We start from the raw sequence: 21,485 nt of genomic DNA on the forward strand, positions 1-21,485 counted from the left end.
CAGAGGCAGAGGCTTGTGGTTTGGACCAGAAAAGGAGCCCTTCTAGATGGGGGAAAGACAGTGAGTGCAAGGCAGGCAGTTTAGAGATGGAGGCCAAAGTGGAGGAAGTTCTGATTATGTGTCTTTGTAAAGACACCCACACCAGAACTGGAGAGGTTGAGAAGCACAGAAGATAATGTATAGCCCTTTAAGCCTTCCAGGAGCATGCAGCCTGATAGGAGAGTGCCAAATAAAAATTCCGCAGGCACAAAACACCACTTATTTGTCATTCAGAGAATCTGATAATGCCTTATATGCATGCTGCTTATGTAGACAGATTCATTTCAATCATTTCCACCCTCAACTTTCAAGTTACATAGGATTTTGAGCCATTTAAACAATATTAACTCAGGGAAGAGGGAGTCAAGATGGCGGCGTAGGCAGACTCTGAACTCACCTCCTCTGGTGGACACAGCCAATTTACAACTACTCGTGGAAAAATTACCCCTGAGACAGAATTGAAAACTGGATAAGAGGAACTCCTGCAACAACGGACAATCCTAACTGAGGTGGAAGAGGCAGAGACCCCCTTCTGGAGAGGAAAAACGGCGCCTTCACAAGCCGCCAGCTTCACGGCCGCCGGGAGCAGCTCACAGGTACGCAGCCTCCCTGGAGGCGGGGGGCCCCGAGCCGGGAGCGCCCCCGCTGTGGGCATTTTGTGGACCCAGCACAATGGAGACCAGCGGCATAATATCTGACTGTGCCTGCTACTAAAGCATTGGGGAGCACCCCCAGAAAACCCGGTTCACAAAGAAACTAAAACTGGCTCTTAAAGGGCCCGCACACAAACTCACCCGTTCCAGAAAGCATCCTAAAATCACCAGAAAGAAAGGTGTACAGTGCTTTGGTGACAAGAGACTCACCTAATAGGCCCTGAGTGCATCTCGGTGAGGGGTGAGACCTCTCCAGGGACTGGGACATTGGCGGCGGCCATTGCTGTGGCCTGGTGTGAGCGTGCTGACACATTGGAGTTCTCCCTGAGGCCTGCTAGCCCAGGGTCTGCTCCACCCACTAGAGCACCGATTTAATCCAGCTCAGCCAGGGCAGGCAGCCCACCCTAGAGACTCGCCCCACCCAACAACAAGCCCTCAGGCAACGTGTGGGCCTGCATAGATTGGTGACTGGATTCTCTGCAGCCTGGCAACTGAGCTGACTTGAGCGGGCAGGGTGTGCACAAGGAGCGGGTGGAGAGTGTGGGGCGGTGGCGGAGTGTGTGGGGCTCCCGCCGTGGAGAGACTGGGTCTGCTCGGGGAGGTCGGGGCGCTCACACGGGGCAGGACTGTGTTGACTGTGTGTGGACATGTGGGCAACAGGGCTTGTCAGCTGCAGAAGACTTGTGCTTCTCAAAGACCCACATAGGAGGTTTGCCCCACCTTCCAAAGCCTGAAACAACTGGGTGCTCCTGTGCCTGAGGCCAGCCCCACCCAGCTGCAATCCTCAGAGAGCTGACAAGAGACCTAATAGGCTAGAGGCTTACAGCAATTGTAAGGCCCTGAGCCTAACAACCTGCCACGCTGGGGGCCTACTCACTTAAAAGAAATACTGCAACGCAAATGTGGTATTAGAACTTACAGCCAACCGTGCTGGGGCTCCCCACACCTGATAAAGAGACTGAAGGGCCCACAACAACTACAAGCAGCTGAGCATTACAACAGCTGGCCAGGAGCATAACTCAGCCTCCCTGGGCACCTATAGGGAGAGCTAACAGGCCACAATAGAGGGACACACATAGCCCACATAGGGGCCACCCCTGGAACATTGAGAACTGAGGGAAGCACACTGGAAGCCTCCTAAGGCATCACTTACATAAGGTCACCTATCCAAGAGCAGGAGACGTAGCTGACCTACCTAATACGTAGACACAAGCATAGGGAAAGAGGCAAAGTGAGGAAGCAAAAGAATACATTCCAAGTAAGGGAACAGGACAAAACCCCAGAAAAGGAACTAAGTGAAACAGAAATGAGCAACCTACCCGACAGAGAGTTCAAACTAAGAGTGTTAAGGATGCTCACTGATCTGGGCAGAAGAATAGATGAACTCAGTGAGAATGTCAACAAAGAAATGGAAGATATAAAAAAGAACCAATCAGAAATGACGAATTCCTTAATTCCTTAATTCGTCATGATATATTTAAAGAAATGAAAAATTCATTAGAGGGACTCAAAAGCAGAGTAGAGGACACAGAAGAACGGATCTGTGAGCTGGAAGAAAGACTAGAAATAATCACCCAAGGTGAACAGGTAAAAGAGAAAAGAATTAAAAAGAGTGAGGACAGTCTAAGGGACCTCTGGGACAACGTCAAGCACACTAACATCCGTGTTATAGGTGTCCCGGAAGGAGAAGAGCGAGACAAGGGGGCAGAGAATCTATTTCAAGAAATAATAGATGAAAACTTCCCTAACCTAAGGAAGGAAACAGACATCCAGGTACAGGAAGCACAGAGAGCCCCAAACAAGATAAACCCAAAGAGGCCCACACCAAGACACATCATAATCAAAATGTCCAGAATTAAAGATAAAGAGAGAATCCTAAAAGCCGCAAGAGAATGTCAAGTTACGTACAAAGGAAACCCCATAAGGCTATCAGCTGACTTCTCAGCAGAAACCTTACAGGCTAGAAGAGAATGGCATGATATATTTAAAGTGCTAAAAGGAAAAAACTTACAGCCAAGAATACTCTACCCAGCAAGGTTATCATTCAAAATGGAAGGAGAGATCAAAATTTTCCCAGATGAGCAAAAATTAAAGGAGTTTGTCACCAAGAAACCAGTGCTACAAGAAATGTTGAAGGGACTGATTTAAGGGGAAAAGAGAAGACCACAAATAGGAAAAATTATCTATTTCCATGATTAGAACGTAATGGATACAAATGCACAAAAAAGAGGTTAGATATGATATCAAAAACATAAAAGGAGGGAGGAGGGGAGTTAAAGATTACAGCTTTCAGACAGAGGTCAAACTAAAGTGACCATCAATTCTGTATAGAAGAAGTAAGGAACAGAGAAGGACTACTAAAACACTGAGAAAAAAAAAAAGTTAAAAAATGGCAGTAAGTACATACTTATCAATAGCTACTTTAAACGTCAATGGACTAAATGCTCCAATTAAAAGGCATAGGCTGGCTAACTGGATGAAAAAACAAGACCCATATATATGCTGCATACAAGAGACACACTTCAGACCTAAAGACATTCACAAACTGAAAGTGAAGGGATGGAAAAAGATACTCCACGCAAATGGCAATGAAAAGAAAGCTGGGGTAGCAGTACTCATATCAGACAAAATAGACTTTAAAACAAAAACTGTAAAAAGAGACAAAGAAGGGCATTACATAATGATCAAGGGAACAATCCAACAAGAGGATATAACACTTGTAAATATCTACGCACCCAATGTAGGTGCACCTAAATATATAAAGCAATTATTAACAGACATAAAAACAGAAATAGACAGTAACACAATAATAGTAGGGGACTTTAACACTCCACTTACACCAACAGATAGATCATCCAAACAGAAGATCAATAAGGAAACATTGGCCTTAAACGACACACTAGAACAGATGGACCTAGTAGATATATACAGAGCATTCCATCCAAAAACCGAAGAATATACGTTCTTTTCAAATGCACATGGAACATTCTCCAGGATTGATCACATATTAGGCCACAAAACAAGTCTCTATAAATTTAAGAAGATTGAAATAATACCAAGCATCTTTTCTGACCACAACGGTATGAAACTAGAAATCAACTATAGGAAGAAAATCAGAAAAGCCACAAATACATGGAGATTAAACAAAATGCTACTGAACAACGACTGGGTTAATGAAGAAATCAAAGAAGAAATCAAAAAATACCTCGAGACAAATGAAAATGAAAATACGACATGCCAGAATTTATGGGATACAGCAAAAGCGGTTCTAAGAGGGAAGTTTATAGCAATACAGGCCTATCTCAACAAACAAGAAAAATCTCAAATAAACAATCTAACAATGCACCTAAAGGAACTGGAAAAAGAAGAACAAACCAAGCCCAAAATCAGTAGAAGAAGGGAAATAATAAAAATCAGAGCAGAAATAAATGAAATAGAGACCAAAAAAAACAATAGAAAAAATTAATAAAACCAAGAGCTGGTTCTTTGAAAAGATCAACAAAATAGACAAACCTTTAGCTAGACTCACCAAGAAAAAAAGAGAGAAGGCACAAATAAGTAAAATCAGAAATGAAAGAGGAGAGGTTACAACAGACATCTCAGAAATACAAAAGATTATAAGAGAATACTATGAAAAGCTATATGCCAAACAATTCGACAATCTGAAAGAAATGGATAAATTCTTAGAATCATACAACCTTCCAAAACTGGATCAAGAAGAAGTAGAGAATTTGAATAGACCAATCACCAGTAAGGAGATCGAAACAGTAATCAAAAACCTCCCCAAAAATAAAAGTCCAGCACCAGACGGCTTCCCTGGTGAATTCTACCAAACATTCAAAGAAGACTTAATACCTATCCTTCTCAAACTCTTCCAAAAAATTGAGGAGGGGGGGAAGCTCCCTAACTCATTCTACGAAGCTGACATTACCCTGATACCAAAACCAGACAAGGACAACACACAAAAAGAAAATTACAGGCCAATATCACTGATGAACATCAATGCAAAAATCCTCAACAAAATACTAGCAAATCGCATACAACAATACGTTAAAAAGATTATACACCATGATCAAGTGGGATTTATTCCAGGTATGCAGGGATGGTTTAACATTCGCAAATCAATCAATGCAATACACCACATTAATAAAATGAAGAACAAAAATCACATGATCATCTCAATAGATGCAGAGAAAGCATTTGACAAGATACAGCATCCATTTATGATAAAAACTCTGAATAAAATGGGTATAGAAGGAAAGTACCTCAACATAATAAAGACCATATATGAGAAACCCACAGCTAATATCATCCTCAATGGTGAAAAACTGAAAGCTATCCCTCTAAGAACAGGAACCAGACAAGGATGCCCACTGTCACCACTCCTATTTAACATAGTATTGGAAGTCCTAGCCAGAGCAATCAGGCAAGAGAAAGAAATAAAAGGGATCCAAATTGGAAAGGAAGAAGTGAAACTGTCACTATTTGCAGATGACATGATTTTATATATAGAAAACCCTAAAGAATCCACCAGAAAACTTTTAGAAGTAATAAACGAATATGGTAAAGTTGCAGGATACAAAATCAACATACAAAAATCAGTTGTATTTCTGTACACTAACAACGAAGTAGCAGAAAGAGAAATTAAGAATACCATCCCATTTACAATTGCAACAAAAAGAATAAAATACCTAGGGATAAACTTAACCAAAGAGGTGAAAGATCTGTACACTGAAAACTATAAAACATTTCTGAAAGAAATTGAAGAAGACACAAAGAAATGGAAAGATATTCCGTGCTCTTGGATTGGAAGAATTAACATAGTTAAGATGTCCATACTTCCTAAAGCCATCTATAGATTCAATGCAATCCCTATCAAAGTTCCAATGACATTTTTCACAGAAATAGAACAAAGAATCCTAAAATTTATATGGAACAACAAAAGACCCCGAATAGCTACAGGAATCCTGAGAAAAAAGAACAAAGCTGGAGGTATCACACTCCCTGATTTCAAAATATACTACAAAGCTATAGTAACCAAAACAGCATGGTACTGGCACAAAAACAGACACACAGATCAATGGAATAGAATCAAAAGCCCAGAAATAAACCCACACATCTATGGACAGCTAATCTTTGACAAAGGAGCCAAGAACATACAATGGGGAAAAGAAAGTCTCTTCAACAAATGGTGTTGGGAAAACTGGATAGCCACATGCAAAAAAATGAAAGTAGACCCTTACCTTACACCATGCACAAAAATTAACTCCAAATGGATTAAAAACTTGAATGTAAGACCTGAAACTATGAAACTTCTAGAAGAAAACATAGGCAGTACGCTCTTCCACATCGGTCTTAGCAACATCTTTTCAAACACCACGTCTGACCGGGCAAGAGAAACAATAGAAAAAATAAACAAATGGGACTACATCAAACTAAAAAGCTTCTGCACAGCAAAGGAAACCATCAACAAAACGAAAAGACAACCTAACAATTGGGAGAAGATATTTGCAAACCATACATCTGATAAGGGCTTAATCTCCAAAATATATAAAGAACTCATGCATCTCAACAACAAAAAAACTACCAACCCAATGAACAAATGGGCAAAAGACCTGAACAGACATTTCTCCAAAGAAGATATATGGCCAACAGACACATGAAAAGATGATCAAAATCACTAACTATCAGGGAAATGCAAATCAAAACTACAATGAGATATCACCTCACGCCTGTCAGAATGGCTATAATTAACAAGACAGGAAACAACATGTGTTGGAGAGGATGTGGAGAGAAGGGAACTCTCATACATTGCTGGTGGGAGTGCAAACTGGTGCAGCCACTATGGAAAACAGTATGGAGATTCCTCAAAAAATCAAGGATAGAACTGCCATATGATCCAGCTATTCCACTGTTGGGTATTTATCCAAAGAACTTGAAAACACCAATTTGCAAAGGTACATGCACCCCCGTGTTCATTGCAGCGTTATTCACAATAGCCAAGACTTGGAAGCAACCTAAGTGCCCATCAAGGGACGAATGGATAAAGAAGCTGTGGTATACATACACAATGAAATACTACTCAGCCATAAGAAACGATGAAATCCAGCCATTTGTGACAAGATGGATGGACATTGAGGGTATAATGCAAAGTGAAATAAGTCAGAGGGAGAAGGTCAAATACCGTATGATTTCCTTCATTAAGTAGTAGATAATAACAACAATAAACAAACACATAGGGACAGAGGTTGGATTGGTGGTTACCAGAGGGGAAGGGGGGAGGGAGGAGGGTGAAAGGGATAATTTGGTACATGTGTGTGGTGATGGGTTGTAATTAGTATTTTGGTGATGAACATGATGTAGTCCACGCAGAAATAGAAGTACAATGATGTACACCTGAAATTTTTACAATGTTATAAACCAATGTTACTGCAATAAACAAAAAATTAAAAAAAATAAATAAATAAAAATAAACAATATTAACTCAAAAAAAGGAAAAAAAGTAATAGTCAATGCTGAGTTCTTCCAGTAGACCTGAAGCAATGTAAAATAAGATACAATCATTTATTTGAAGGAAATATTAATATAATTGATAATTTCTTTCTTTTTTTTTTTTAAAGAGAACTGCCTAATACAGTTGTGTTCTTTATTTTATTTTATTTTTTCTTTTTTCCTGCTGGGAAAGATTCACCCTGAGCTAACATCTGCTGCCAATCTTCCTTTGTTTTTCCTTCCCAAAGCCCTAGTACATAGTTGTATATTATAGTCATAGGTCCTTCTAGTTCTTCTATGTGAGCCGCCTCCACAGCATGGCTACTGACAGATGAGTGGTCTGGTTCCATGCCGGGAAACGAAACCTGAGCCACTGAAGTGGAGCACATCAAACTTTAACCACTAGGCTGTCAGAGCTGGCTCATATATAATTGATAATTTAATACAGGGTTCAGCAAACTAAGGGTGCAGGACAAATCCTGCCCATCACCTATTTTTGTTGAGCCTGAGAGTTAAGAATGGTTTTTATTTTTTTAAATGGTTGGAAAAAAGTCAAATGAAGGGGGGTGATGTCAGCATCATGGTAGAGTGAGTTGTTCCCTTTGTCTCTCCCCTCTAAGTTATAACTAAACGGACATCCATTAACCAACAATGGATTCCCTACACAACACAACACAACAGGATGCCTGAGAGATCCACGCAGCCATACATCTGAAGGTGGGTATACTGGACCACTGGGAAGCAGTAGAACTAAGGGAGCGGGCCCTTCCCCCTCTCAGGTGGCAGTGATCCAGGTCACGGATCCTCACACTGATGGCCAATGTGACTGTGAGTGGAGGTGGGGGCAGCCTGGCCTGTGCAGGAATGCTTTCAGAGTGGTAGCCTGGCCCACAGGTGCACCCCCCTACCTTGGTGGCCCCACCCATGCAAACACCCCCCACCAAGTGGTAGTGGCTCAGCCTGCAAAAGGCACCCTGCCTACCAAGCACAGCAGCCCAGCTGGACCCACCTGCCAAGTGCAGCCACCCGCCCCTTGTGAAGGTGCCCTGCACATACGAGCACAGCCCACCCACTGAGTGCAGCAACCCAGCTGCAACCCACTTGCAAAGTGCAGCAGACGTCCAGGACTTGCCTGATGAGCACAGCAGCCTTGCCTGTGTGAATGCAACCTGCCAAGCAGCTGTGGCCAGCCCTCACAAACACAGAGTGGCCTGACTGACACAACTACGAGCAGACTCGGCAAGAACAGAAAACACAACCCCTGCCTCCACCCCCAGTGGTGGCAGGTAGAATCTGTGAACAGATACTACCACAAATGTGCTGGTAGAGGACCAATTCATCAAACACCATGAAGAACCATAGTAACACTGCAGAACAGGAGAAAAATGATGACACTCCAGAAACCAAACCTGAAGTCACAAGAGATTATAATCTAAATAATAGAGAATTCAAAATAGCTGTCATAAAGCAACTCAATGAGTTACAAGAAAACACAGAAAGACAGTTCAATAAGCTCAGGAATAAAATTAACGAACAGAAGGAATACTTCACCAAAGAGATTGAAGCCCTTAAAAAAAACCAAACAGAAATTCTGGATATGAAGAACACAATTAATGAGATAAAAAATAATGTAGAAAGCATAAAAAATATAGCAACCTTATGGAGGAGAGAATTAGTGACTTGGAAGATAGAAATCTAGAAATGCTCAGGTGGAGGAGGAGAGAGAACTAAGATTTTTAAAAAATGAAGAAATTCTTTGAGAAATATCCAACTCAATTAGGAAAAGTAACATAGGATTATAGGTATCCCAGAGAGAGAAGAGGGGGAGAAAGAAACAGAGAACCTGTTCAAAGAAGTAATAGCTAAGAACTTCCCAAACCTGGGTAAGGAACTGGACATACAAGTACATGAAACCAATAGAACTCCCAATTACATCAATGCAAAAAGACCTTCTCCAAGGCAGATAATACTAAAACTGTCAAAAGTCAATGACAAAGAAAAAATATTAAGGGCAGCAAGGCAGAAAGAAATAACCTACAAAGGAACCCCTATCAGGCTTTCAGCAGATTTCTCAGCAGAAACCTTACAGGCTAAGAGAGAATGGAATGATATATTCAAAATATTGAAAGACAAAACCTATTAGCCAAGAATACTCTATCCAGTGAAATTATCCTTCAGCTATGACAGAGAAATAAAAGTTTTCCCAGATAAACAAAAGCTGAGGGAGTTCTTTGCCACTAGACCTGCCTTACAAGAAATGATGAAGGGAGCCCTCCTACCTGAAACAAAAAGGCATAGATTTACAAAGCTTTGAGCAAGGAGATAAATAGACAGACAACATCAGAAAATTGCAGCTCCCTATCAGAATAGGTTAGCAAACAATTATAACATAAAAGATAAAGAGAAATAATGCATCAAAAATAACTATAAACACTTCAATTTAGTCACAAACTCAGAAAATAAAAAAGAATAATTTGAGGAAGAGGAAAAGGATGGAACCTGCTTAGGTCAGTGGAGATAAGAGGCTATCAGCAAATGGACTATCTCATCTACGAGATCTGTAATACAAACCTCATGGTAACCACAAAAATTCAGAGCAGAGTCATAAGTCATAAATGAAGAGAAAACTGAGAAAATCACCACAGAAAACCAGGAAACTGAAATGGCAGTCAGAAATACAAGGGAAGAGAAACAAGGGAAACATAGAACAAATGGAAAACAAGAGATAAAATGGCAGTATTAAGCCCTCATATATCAATAATCATTCTAAATGTAAATGGATTGAATTCACCAATCAAAAGACACAGATTGGCTGGATGGATTAAAAAACAAGACCCAACAATATCCTGCCTCCAGGAAACACATCTCAGCTCTAAAGACAAACACAGGCTCAGGGCAAAGGGATAGAATACAACACTCCAAGAAAATGGCAAGCAAAAGAAAGCAAGTGTTGCCATACTTAGATAAAGGAGACTTCAAGATTAAAAAGGCAATGAGAGGCAAAGGGGGCAGTATATAATGATAAAAGGGACATTCCACCAAGAGGACATAACACTTATAAATATATATGCAGCTAACACAGGAGCACCAAAGTATATAAAGCAACTATTAGCAGACCTAAAGGGAGAAATTAACAGCAACACGATAATAGTAGGGGACCTCAATGTCCCACTTACATCAATGGATAGATCATTCAGGCAGAAAGTCAACAAGGAAATAGTGGCCTTAAATGAAAACTACACCAGATGGACTTAATAGTTATATATAGAACATTCCATCCAAAAACAGCAGCATACACATTCTTCTAAGTCCACATGGAACATTCTCAAAGATAGATCGTAGGCTGGGAAACAAGGCAAGCCTCAATAAATTTAAGAAGATTGAAATCATATCAAGCATCTTTTCTGACCACAATGCTATGAAACTAGAAACCAACTACAAGAAAAAAGCTGGGAAAGTCATAAATACATGGAGTCTAAACAACATGCTACTGAACAAACATTGGATCAATGAAGAAATCAAAGGAGAAATCAAAAAATACCTGGAGACAAATGAAAATGAAAATACATCATACCAACACTTATGGGATGCAGCAAAAATGGTACTAAGAGGGAAATTCATAGCAATAGAGGCCCACCTTAACAAATAAGAAAAATCTCAAATAAGTAATCTTAAACTACACCTAACAGAACTGGAAAAAGAAGAACAAACAAAGCCCAAAGTCAGCAGAAGGAGGGAAATAATAAAAATTAGAGCAGAAATAAATAAAATAGAGACCAAAAACACAGTAGAAAGGATCAATGAAACTAAGACCTGGTTCTTTGAGAAGATAAACAAAATTCCCTTGTCTCAGCCAGACTCACTAGGAAAAAAACAGAGAAGGCTCAAATAAATAAAACTGGAAATGAAAGAAGAGAAATTACAATGGATACCACAGAAATACAAAGGATTATAAGAGAATACCATATGCCAACAAATTGGATAACCTAGAAGAAATGGATAAATTCTTAGAATCATACAGCCTCCCAAAACTGAATCAAGAAGAAATAGAGAATCTGAATAGACCAATCACAAGTAAAGAGATTGAAACAGTAATCAAAAACCTCCCAAAAAACAAAAGTCCAGGGCCAGATGGCTTCTCTGGAGAATTCTATCAAACACTCAAAGAAGATTTAATGCCTATCCTTCTCAAACTATTCCAAAAAACTGAAGAAGATGAAACACTTCCTAACTCATTCTATGGGGCCAACATCACCCTGATACCAAAACCAGACAAGGACAATACAAAGAAAGAAAATTACAGGCCAATATCACTGATGAACATAGATGCAAAAATCCTCAACAAAATATTGGCAAACCAAATACAGCAATACCTAAAAAGGATCATACACCATGACCAAGTGGGATTTATTTATTTATTTATTTATTTATTTATTTGTGAGGAAGACCAGCCCTGAGCTAACATCTGATGCCAATCCTCCTCTCTTTTGCTGAGGAAGATTGGCTCTGGGCTAACATCTGTGCCCATCTTCCTCTACTTTACATGGGATGCTGCCACAGCATGGCTTGACAAGCGGTGCGTTGGTGCACACCCAGGATCCGAACCTGCAAACCCTGGGCCACCAAAGCGGAGCGTGCACACTTAACTGCTGCTCCACCTGGCCGGCCCCAAGTTGGATTTATACCAGGGATGTGGGGATGGTTCAACATCCACAAACCAATCAATGTGATACACCACATAAACAAAATGAGGAGTAAAAATCACATGATCATCTCAATAGATGTAGATAAAGCATTTGACAAGATCCAACTTCTATTTATGATAAAAACTCTCAATAAAATGGGTATAGAAGGAAAGTGCCTCAACATAATAAAGGTAACATATGAAAAACCCACAGCCAACATCATACTCAACAGTGAAAAACTGAAAGCCATCCCTCTGAGACTAGCAACAAGAAAAATGTGCCCACTCTTGCCACTCCTATTCAACATAGTACTGGAGGTTTTGGCCAGAGCAATTAGGCAAGAAAAAGAAATAAAAGAGATCCAAATTGGAAAGGAAGAAGTAAAACTCTCACTGTTTGCGGATGACATGATTCTATACGTAGAAAACCCTAAAGAACCCACCATAAAACTATTAGAAATAAATCAACAACTATGGCAAATTTTCAGGGTACAAAATCAACTTACAAAAATCAGTTGCATTTCTATATACTAATAATGAACTAGCAGAAAGAGAAGCCAAGAACACAAACCCATTTACAATTGCAACAAAAAGAATAAAATATCTGGGAATAAATTTAACTAAGGAGGTGAAAGATCTATACACCGAAAACTATAAGACGTTATTGAAAGAAATCAAAGAAGACATAAAGAAATTGAAAAATATGCCATGATCATGGATTAGAAGAATAAAAATAATTAAAATGTCCATATTACCTAAAGCAATCTACAGATTCAATGCAATCCCAATCAGAATCCCAATGACATTCTTCACGGAAATAGAACAAAAAAATCCTAAAATTTATGTGGAACAACAAAAGACCCCGAATAGCCAAAGCAATCCTGAGGAAAAAGAACAAAGTTGGAGGTATCACACTCCCTGAGTTGAAATTATACTACAAAGCTATAGTAACCAAAACAGCATGGTACTGGCACAAAAACGGACACACAGATCAATGGAATAGAATCGAAAGCCCAGAAATAAACCCACACATCTATGGACAGCTAATCTTTGACAAAGGAGCCAAGAACATACAATGGGGAAAAGAAAGTCTCTTCAACAAATGGTGTTGGGAAAACTGGATAGCCACATGCAAAAAAATGAAAGTAGACCAATATCTTACACCACACACAAAAATTAACTCAAAATGGATTAAAGACTTGACTATAAGACCTGAAACCATAAAATTCCTAGAAGAAAATATAGGCAGTACACTCTTTGACATTGGTCTTAGCAGCATCTTTTTGAATACCATGTCTACTCAGGCAAGGGAAACAAAAGGAAAAATAAACAAATGAGACTACATCAGACTAAAAAGCTTCTGCAAGGCAAAGGAAACGGTGAACAAAATGAAAAGACAACCCACCAACTGGGAGAAAATATTTGCAAATCATATACCTGACAAGGAGTTAATTTCCAAAATATATAAAGAACTCACACAACTTAACAACAAAAATCAGGCCTGGCCCCGTGGCTTAGCGGTTAGGTGTGTGCGCTCTGTTACCAGTGGCCCAGGTTCAGATCCCCGGTGCACACCGACGCACTGCTTGTCCGGCCATGCTGAGGCGGCATCCCACATACAGCAACTAGAAGGATGTGCAACTATGACATACAACTATCTACGGGGGCTTTGGGGAGAAAAGGGGGAAAAAAGGAGGAGGATTGGCAATAGATGTTAGCTTAGGGCCAGTCTTCCTCAGCAAAAAAAAAGAGGAGGATTGGCATGAATGTTAGCTCAGGGTTGATCTTCCTCACACACACAAACAAAAAAAATCAAACAACCCTATCAAAAACTGGGCAGAGGGTATGAACAGACATTTGTCCAAAGAAGATATACAGATGGCCAACAGGCACATGAAAAGATGTTCAACATCACTAATTATTAGGGAAATGCAAATCAAAACTACAATGAGATATCACCTTACACCCATCAGAATGGCTACAATTAACAAGACAAAAAATAACATGTTGGAGAGGATGTGGAGAAACGGGAACCCTCACACACTGCTGGTACGAATGCAAAGTGGTGCAGCAAGTATAGAAAACAGTATGGAGATTTATCAAAAAATTAAAAATAGAAATACCATATGATCCATCTATCCCACTACTGGATATTTATCCAAAGAACATAAAATCAACAATTCAAAGAGATTTATGTATACCTATGTTCACTGCAGTATTATTCACAATAGCCAAGACATGGAAGCAACCCAAGTGCCCATCAACTGATGAATGGATAAAGAAGATGTGGTATATATATATATATATATACAATGGAATACTACTCACCCATAAAAAAGACAAAATCGTGCCATTTGCAACAACGTGGATGGACCTTGAGGGTATTATGCTAAGTGAAAGAAGCCAGACAAAGAAAGACAAACATCATATGATTTCACTCATATGTGGAACATAAACCAACACATGGATAAGGAGAACAGATCAGTGGTTACCAGAGGGGAAAGGGGTGGATAGGAGGGTGAAAGGGATAAAGGGGCACATATGTACAGTGACAGATAAAAACTAGACTATTGGTGAGGAGCACAATGCAGTCTATACAGAAGCTGATATATAATAATGTACACCTGAAATTACACAATGTTATAAACCAATATGACCTCAATAAAATAATTTTAAAAAATTGTGGTATAATATATATAACATAAAATTTACCATTTTAACCATTAAAAAAATCAAATGAAGAATATTTCATGACATGTGAAAGTTATATGAAATTCAAATTTCAGTGTCCATAAATAAAGTTTCATTGGAACAAACACAAAAATATTCCATAGTAACGTGCAGTTATGATCAAAAGTAAGCTAATTACACCTGATAGAATTTTTATTAATAGATATGACATCTGGGAGGGCTTCCAAGAGAAAGTGTTTTCACATTTGGAAGAAGACAAGGGCTGCAGTTCGGCAGGAAATGGGAAGGTCGAGTCAAGGCAAAAGTGTCTGATGAATGTGCCCTCCATGCCAGGGATGCTGGGCACCATAGGGCAGAGCTTCCTTGGGGGTGGTGTGGCTTGTGGGTTACAGAGGCCGGAGTCCCTGACAGCGTCCACAGAGGTGCCCTCAGCTGAGGTAGTGCCTCCTCTGCTTACCCCATTTTCTGAGTGTGTGTGGAGGGGTGGAAAGAGTTGTGAAACACTGTACAGGGAAAACAAGTGACATGTAGGGTCCTGGACCTTGCCTGCAGGACAACACAATCTACCCGGGGAGATGAGATTTACTCACCGCAAAAAAACTAGAGAAAACTCACAGGCTACATTGTTTGGTACAGATGGTATATGAAATGAGATGGACTGGGTTAATTATAAAGAACGCCTGAATTAAATAAAGGTCTCCCAAACACTCTCCCAGAATGTTTTCCCAAAACAAATGAGGGAAACTTGTGAATGGACATCTTATTTTTTGGCCCTGCTTAACATTGTTCAGAAATCACAGACACCATTAGGCCCCATTCCACTTTCCAGACATTTTTTTTCTCTCTGTCTTTACCTCATTTCTCTCTCCACCCCTCCCTCCCAATCTGTCTCCCTTTCCTGCCATCTCTCCAACCTCTTTCCTTTCAAGATCTTTTCTGATAATTTCTCTCCTTCTCCTATCTTCCTGTTTGTTTGCTTTCTTTCATCATAGCAATGAAATATAAAATATTCATTTGCGACAGGAGATTACTACTAAATGAAAAGACAACTCCCAATGCCTCAAGAAACAATTTAATAATCTCTAATCTCTAACTGCTTTCAATCCTATTATTTATCCAGGCATGATTTTACATAGTTGCCATCATAAAGTCTATATCAAAGCAATTTTTGCTGAAGGCAGAAATTAGAGATGTATGTGCATTCTCTCTAGTTTTAATGGTCCACTGCTCACTTAACCTAGAGTTGGAGCTGCAATAAACAGACACTTTCATTGCAGTGGCATGCCAGTGAGCTCCATAAAGGAAAAAACACAAGCAAAAACATTATCTACTCTCCAATAACCAAAGCCACAGGGTAGGAACACTCTCAGGAGTCGTTCACCCTCCCCATACAGAACCAACCTGCCAAATTCACAGAGCCCCCACAGCTGGATAAAGACCCTCATTCTGTCTTCCCCCCTCATCCAATTACGTGCTAGAAAAGAAGCCTGTAAATGTCAAGGTGCTTTACATATCTATAAGCCATCATTTTCTGTAAGTGCCCATTTGGGAATCTGTGATCAGCAACCTGCAAAATGGCTTACCTCAACTTTGATATTCTTTAGAGAAAAGTTATCTGCTTAGCAAGGCAACCCCTCCTGGACACCAACTTCTGGGGCTACAAGGTTAAGAAACGAACAAACAAAAATCAACTCTGGAGTGAACCAGGAGGTGCTTTCACTTGAGTCTTGAATAAACAGGCAGTCTGGGCCTGGGGATTTTCTCATTTAATCTTCATAATAACTATGGATACAGGTCATATAATTATCCCATTTTACAGAGAGGGAAACTGAGTCTCAGTCACATGTCAGAATTATGCAAGTGGTTAGTGGTGGAATCAGATCCCAGTTGAAGCTCGGACTCTAGAGTCTGTGTCCTGAACCTTCACGTCATGCTGCTTCCTCAGACCCTGTTGGAGAGCCATGTCCTCTGTGAAACCTCCCCGCCCATCTAGAGCCATTAAACTTCTTCCTGTCTCCTCCCGGGGCATCCCAAACTTGCATAGAACCCTCATCACAGCACGTATTTGTTGTCTCTCCCCTAGAGCGTGAGCTCCTCAAGGACAGGAACTCTGCCATTTGATCTTCATAACCCTACCCCCCAGCTCAAGGTCCTTTCGCAGTAGATGTTCATAGGCTGAGTAGACGGTCTATGAAACACGTCCTGTTACCGTAAAGGGTCTTAGAGAGCAAGTGTACGTTCTATATGGTGCCAACTTGTATTCTCAATCAATATGCAAAACCCATCTTTCTTTTAGTCATTCCATCTTCCCTCCTCTTTGTCAGACTTTGGAACTCTTTTTCCTAATTGCAACCTCTGTCACAATTACCCTTCCCTCTTTCATCTAACACATAAAATGTATTTATTTGGACTTTGGTTTAATGTGTTTTTCTTGGAGACTGTGAGCTTTTTTTCTTTGTTGTTCATATTTATTTGTTAGAGACAATAAATTCTAAGACAGAAGAGATTTTGTAATAAATCTCAGCAGAGGAACTTGAACCTAATAAGTGAATAAATTAATATTAATAAATAATAAATTAACAAATGTAATTCTCCTGGAACATCTTTCAACCTAGCACCAGACACAATTCAACATTCTCTCAAGATTTTTTCGTTCATCCATTCCTTCATTGAATGGATGAATAAATGGCTATTATATACAAAGTCACATATTACAGACTGACAATACAAAGATGAAACAGAAAGGAACTTAGCCTTCAGAAAGCGTATGTCTACAAGGAGAAAAAAGGAATATTCTACAAAAAAGAAATAGAGAATGTACTGTGACCATTTCCAGCTGAACAGATTAGAGAAGACTTCACAGAGAAAAGGGACTTTGCACAAGGCCTTAAGGATCAGTAATATTTAGAAATTTGGCAAAGAAGGAGACAGAAGGGCATTCCAGATGGAGCAAAGAATTTGAGCAAAAGCAGAAAAGTGGGAAAGCCTGAGGCATGTACTTGGAACGGAGAAAGTTCCTTTGCTGGGGCATGGAGTGGGGAAGGAGGAAGGGTAAGGAGTAGACATGGAAATGTTTGTGAATGCTGGATGATAAAGCAACCCAAACGAGGCTCCAACTTCAAGCCACTGGAAGAACACCCCTAATTTGCATGGCTTATCAATGTCATCTCTGTACCAACCAATGAAGGGGTCATGGGATCTCGGACCTCGTGGTGTTGGCTGCTATGCATTTTCTAATACTAGTTACCTCCTACCAGATACTGTTTCCTTCTAGCAGATTTTCACTTCTGGAAATGTCATCCACATCACAATCATATTTATAAATGTCTTTTGCACTTAGGTAGCCCGGTGCATGCAAGGATTCCATTAATTAATATATTATTAGGAGCTCCCATGGCACCTTGAGAAGAGAATGCCCCCCAGGTTCTCCCTCCCACCACCACATCCTTCTTCATCACCCACCCCCTTCGCAAGATAGGAATGAAGCCCAAGGCTGTTTGAGCAGCACACAGCAGATTCAAGGTATCCAGGGACTTGACCTCCTATATTGCAATTAGAGACAATATTCCAGATATAGGAGGATGGTGTCATAGGAAAGATGTATCCCTATAGGGAAGCATCATATTGCCGCTGAAATCATTACCTGTGGCCTGTTGTGCATGGCCCGGTGCTAGCTGCTATACACAAGACATATTCTCCATGAGCTTGTGTAAATTTCTTTGCCTCTTTAGGCCTCAGTTTTCTCATCTGTAATATGGTGGTAGAAAGGGGAGAGGGAGAGTTGCTATCACCCGCCTTGCAAGGGTGGATATTACCTTGTAGATGAGGATCTACAAGGTAATATGTATAAAGACTTAACACAGTTTCTGATGTGTAATGGGTGCTCAATAAATGCTCATATGTATTCTCAGGGCCCCCTGGAGAGCTGTTGTGAGTCTACTTTTAAGTGTCAAGGTCCACAGGTCCAGTTATACTGGGATTGGCTGGAGGACGGAGCCAGGCAATGAGGATAGAGGATGCGAGGGCAGGCAGGCTAGGAGGAAATGGGTCAAACCAGGCTGATCCAGAGGAGCAGCCAGGAAAGCAAAGAGGCTGACGTTAAGGGAGTGTTGGAAAAGCAATAAGAGTGGGAGTGCACGTGATCACGGCCAGGGATGCTCTGCTGAAGTGATGGCCGCTCCAGAAGGCTTTCTTCCTTCTTCCTTCATAGTCTAAGGTTTTGGTCAAGAAAAGTGTAAACGGAAAGCATGACTTGGATGTCTCAGAGCACTGAGGCAAATAAACGCAGAAAACGAGAGGGCCAGAATTGCGGCTAACTGATTTGACAGCGATTGTGCTACTACAAAAGATGGTAGAGAGCCAGGCTGGGCTAGTGGGCATGTTTTTCTTTGCATCAGTCAGCTGATGAAAACAGGTTCCCACCTCAGTGTGCTCACTGTGGTTCAAGAAACTATAAAGAAGAACTAAAAAGTCCATATCCAGAAGCTAACAAGATTCAAGCTGAAGAAAATCAGGTCACAGACTTAAGGGAGTTTTACTAGAACTTTCAAACTAAGACTGTTTTTTTTTTACCTAGACTTTTAACAAAGAGTAGGGGGTGAGAGAAAGTGATGGACAACTGCTGTGAGACCCTGTATCTAACTTTGCTCCCCGATGCTGCAACATGAACCCCAGATTCTCAAGCATCATTGAAAAACAATAGGAAAAACCACTCTTGTGGTTTTTCATGCTAATATCCACCAAAGAAGCAGGCAGGATGGAGGCCTCAGAGACCCAACAAGTAACCCCACCTCCGCCTCCAGAATGAGAAAGTCAGAGGCTCAAATTCAAGTGTTATCTTGCTGGCAGAAGAAGTGCGAAAAACTGCTGTGCCCTTTTCTAGCAATCCCAATGAGCTCATGTATTTTCGTTTTGAGGTGTTAAATATTGCCAGAGAGAGGGCATTCTATGGGTATTTAGGTCAAATGCGAGGATTTCTTTTAACCCTTTGGAATTCTAGCCAAATTTTGAGGATGTTAAATTGAGATCCTAAAATTGGCATAATAAACCTTTTCTGGAACCTTAAGAGTAATCACTAATATTGTTAAAATAACAATAAAAAAAAGCCTGTCTGATCTCAAACAGAGCTGCATTACCTCTTTCTGTCCCCCTCAGATTATCCCTGTGTGAAACTTCATGGAGCATGAATAACATTGTGCAGTGGCTCTTCCCTCTCCCTTCTTCACTCCCCATTTGTGGTTAAATTCAAGCTGGAGCCCTGACTGGGTGAAGATTACCTTCCTTGCCTGGTCACTCCCCAGGGAATTATTTCAAGTTTTAAGACAAAGGGAAAATCACTTCTAAGCCTTCTTACCCAGGCAGATCTCCGCAGGCCATGTGGAAGCCCTAAACCCGGCAGTAAAAGACACTTGCAAAGAAGCTAAACTCATAGAAATAGAGAGTAGAATGGTGGTTGCCAGGGGCTGGGGGGTGAGGTAAATGGGGAGATGTTGGTCAAAGGGTACAAACTCCAGGCTTTAAGATGAATAAGATCTGGGGAGCTAATGCACAGCATGGGGATTATAACTAACGATACTGCATTATACACTTGAAAGTTGTTAAGAGAGTAGATCTTAAATGTGATCACCACATACACACAAGCACAGATCATAATTATGTGAGGAGATGGAGGTGTTAACTAAGCTCATTGTGGTAGTCATTCTGCAATATATACAAGTATTTAATCACCACATTGTACACCTTAAACTTACATATGTTATATGTCAAGAATATCTCAATAAAGCTAGAAAAAAATAAACAAAAAATAAAGCCCAGATTGAAACAAAGCCTAAGTGGATGATGATAATTCCTGGGGTTTCTTCCTAGCAGTGCTCAGCGTAGAGAAATCAGTTACACTGTAGTTAAAATACACAAAGCAAAATGGTTCAAGGGGAACCCACGGTTTCTAGTAAAATGTGTTATTAACCACTGGGGCATTTTACCTGGGAAGTGGCTGAACGACTGAAATGTGATAGAATGTGTGCATGTGTGTACTAGTAGCCTGGTGGTGGTAGTAGGGGCGTGAGTGGGATGTGCAATATTTTTATCAACATAGGAAACAAAAGAAGGCCCTGAGAATGAACCAGCCAAGAGATTTATTAACAATCTATTCTTCATCCTGGAAAGATAAATGAAATCAGCCCTTTCTGTTTCTTCCCTAGCACCAACTGTCACTAAACCCTAAGAATCCCCAGCTCCCAAGAAGATACATGAAGGGTCACTCAGTCACCAATGAGTTATCTTAGGTGCTTGGTGGAAGATGTTAAGAAATTCAGTAAGCTAGTCATACACAATTATATACAGAGATCAGTAACTTTCATATACACAAATAACAAACATAAGATACAATGAAAGAAAAGACCTATTCTATAACAGTTTTAAAAAAACATAAAAACACCTGGGAATAAACGTAAGAAAATGCAAGACGAATAAAACATCAAAATGCTGAAACTAAACTAAGTGGAAAACTTGTCTAAATGAGAAGGCTTACCATGCTCTTTTGTAGCCAGACAGAGCATTATGAAGAAGTCAGTTCTCTCTAATGTACCTATAAATTCAATGCACTCTCAATGAAATACCAAGATTTTTTTTAACCAGTCAAACTGATTCTAGAGTTGACATGAAAAAATAAACATGCAAGAATATCCTAGAAATGTTTTAAAAGAAATATAATGAGGAGAGTACAAGCCTTAGCAGATACTAAATATATTCTAAAGCTGCATTAACATAAATTGTGCAGTACTCATGCAATGAATAGACAGATCATGGAATAGAAGAGAAAATTAACAAATAAACACAAATACTCATGGCAATTTGGTGTATAATCAAGCTGGGATCTCCACTGAGTAGAGGAAGACAGATTATTCAATAGATAGCTTAGGGACAAT

The 21,485-nt window shown here is 40.1% G+C and overlaps 1 long non-coding RNA gene across 1 annotated transcript in view; it reads right to left on the reverse strand.

The window, feature by feature from the left end:
* LOC131408342 (uncharacterized) overlaps positions 1–997 on the reverse strand; it is an 83,330-nt gene extending 82,333 nt beyond the window's left edge. The window contains exon 1 of the long non-coding RNA XR_009220755.1: positions 903–997. This is a non-coding gene — a long non-coding RNA (uncharacterized LOC131408342). The remainder of the gene's footprint in view (positions 1–902) is intronic.
* Between the last annotated feature and the right edge of the window lie 20,488 nt (positions 998–21,485).

The sequence above is a fragment of the Diceros bicornis genome, chromosome 7, assembly GCF_020826845.1.
Source record: "Diceros bicornis minor isolate mBicDic1 chromosome 7, mDicBic1.mat.cur, whole genome shotgun sequence".
Classification (NCBI taxonomy): Eukaryota; Metazoa; Chordata; class Mammalia; order Perissodactyla; family Rhinocerotidae; genus Diceros; species Diceros bicornis.